Raw genomic sequence first — 2,738 nt, 5'->3', positions numbered from 1 at the left:
AAAGTTATCCGGACAAGTTATCCGGATATAAAGTCCGGACAACACTTGTCCCTTTTGTCCGATTTACTAATCCGGACAACTCATCGCCCAAGACTTGTCCGATTAAACACTTGAAATTATTCCAACATTCCTGCCCGGATAACAAATCCGGACAATACACCGCCCAAAGCTTAACCGATTTAACACTTAGAAATATTCCAATTTCTATCCGGATAAGAGTCCGGACAATACATCGCCCAAAACTTGACCGATTTAAAACAATCCGGACAATACATCGTCTAACCTTTGACCGATTTAAAACAATCCGGACAATACATCGTCCAACCTTTAACCGATTTAAAACAATCCGGACAAGCTTTGTCCGAATAAAGACCCTTAAGCAAAATCCCATGATTTCATTCCAATAATAAACAAGATTCATATAAAACCAGTAAAAGTTTTATGCAAAAAAGTTTAGAAATTACTCACCTTATGAGAATTTGCAGTTTTTGAAGGAGATTGCAAACTTCTTTTGAATATCCGGATAACTCTTCCCAAATCACTCTTTAGACTTTTGAAAATGGCAAGGGAATAAAATGAAGGTAAAACTCTCCCTTTTATACCTTTCCAAAATAGGAAAAGTCGGCCTCCAAGCCCTTACCCACATGCATGCATGTACACATAATATTTCTTACATACATACACATATAAACTTATGCATGCATCTCATKCATACACACTCCACATATATATTTTATACATATATATATATGTGTGTATATATATATATATATATCTACATATTATGCATATATCCATATGCATAAAAATACACATACTCACATATTATATTTACGTAAGTATGTATCCACATAAACAGTTAATTCACATAACAAATACCTAGGATAATGATCAGAACCCGGTTATCACATTATCCACTCTTTCAAAAGAATTTCGTCCTGGTATTCCTTAAAGTAAAGAGCCATGGATAATATGCTTTCATTTTTTATTCCAGTTCCCAAGTTGCCTCTGGTCCTTTGTGAAACTTCCAATGTACTTTAACCAGACTGATTTCTTTGTTTCTCAACACCCTGATCTTTTGGTCAATTACTGCTTCTGGTATTTCTACAAAGTTCAGTTTACTGTCCAGCTTAATCTCTGGTAATGGTACAGCGAGATTCGGATCAGCTAAACATTTATGCAGATTCGACACATGGAAAGTGTTGTGAATCAGACTCAACTCTTCTGGTAGTTCTAACTGATATGCTACTGGCCCAATTCGCTTACATATTCTGAACGGCCCCACATACCTTGGACTGAGCTCTCCTTTCTTCCCAAATCTGATAACACCTTTCCATGGCCAAACTTTTAACATTACAAAATCACCTATATTAAACTCAATTGGCTTTCGACGATCATCAGCATAACTTTTCTGGCGATCTTGTGCTGTTTTGATTTTTTCACGGATCTGTTCGATCTTTTCAGAAGGTTCTTGAACAATTTCAGGACCCGTCAGCTATTTTTCACCCACTTCATTCCAACACAATGGCGTTCGGCATTTACGTCCATACAACACTTCATACGGTGTCGCTTGGATGCTGGAATGGTAACTATTGTTATACGCAAACTCTATCAATGGCAAGTGATCTTCCCACGATCCCCCGAAATCAATGATACAGCATCTCAACATATCTTCGAGAGTCTGGATAGTTCTCGCACTTTGCCCATCTGTTTATGGATGATAAGTTGTACTTAACCGAATTTCAGATCCCAAAGCTTTCTGTAGTCCTTCCCAGAACTTGGAAGTAAACCGACTATCTCTATCAGAGATAGTAGACAATGGAACACCGTGTTTGGTAACAATTTCTTTGATGTAAATCTACGCTAGCTTTTCTAAAGAGTATTTCTCTCTTATTGGTAGAAAATGCGCAGATTTAGACAATCGATCAACAATTACCCAAATCGCATCATACCCCTTTGGAGTTCGAGGTAACTTCATAACAAAATCCATGGTAATGTGATCCCATTTCCATACAGGTATCTCTAACGATTGAAGACTTCCATATGGCTTCTGATGTTCAATCTTAACCTGTAAACATGTCAGACACTGTTCCACATATCGAGCTATGTCTTTTTTCAATCCTGGCCACCAATAAAAGGGTTTCAAATCTTTATACATCTTATTGGTGCCTGGATGGATAGAGTATCGGGATTTATGACTTTTATTTAATATCAAACTTTGGATATCCCCAAAATATGGTACCCAAATTCGCCCTTGAAAACACATAATTCCTTTGTCATTTGGTTCCAAGGTTGAAATCATCTTACCCAACCTTTCTGATTTGATAAGATCTTCTTTCATAGTTTCCTTCTGACATCTTAGAACTTGTTCATGAATATCAGGGACTAAACTTATTCTCATTGCCACCATTTTAATAGTCCCGCTCCTTTCTTTTCTACTTAAAGCGTCAGCTACCACATTGGCTTTTCCTGGGTGGTAAAGAATTTCACAGTCATAATCATTAACAAGTTTAATCCACCGACGTTGTCGCATATTTAAATCTTTCTGACTGAATAAATGCTGTAGACTCTTGTGATCTGTGTAAATCTGGCACTTTGTTCCCAGAAGATAATACCTCCAGATTTTTAGAGCGAATACTACCGTAGTTAATTCCATATCATGAGTCGGATACTACTTCTCATGATCCTTCATTTGTCTTGATGCATAAGAAATCACTTTTCCTCTCTGCATCAGAACG

This window comes from Cynara cardunculus (assembly GCF_001531365.2).
Source record: "Cynara cardunculus var. scolymus isolate 2C chromosome LG 1, CcrdV1, whole genome shotgun sequence".
NCBI classification, from domain to species: Eukaryota; Viridiplantae; Streptophyta; class Magnoliopsida; order Asterales; family Asteraceae; genus Cynara; species Cynara cardunculus.
The sequence above is the reverse complement of the archived record's forward strand: the minus strand, read 5'-3'. Positions refer to the sequence as shown.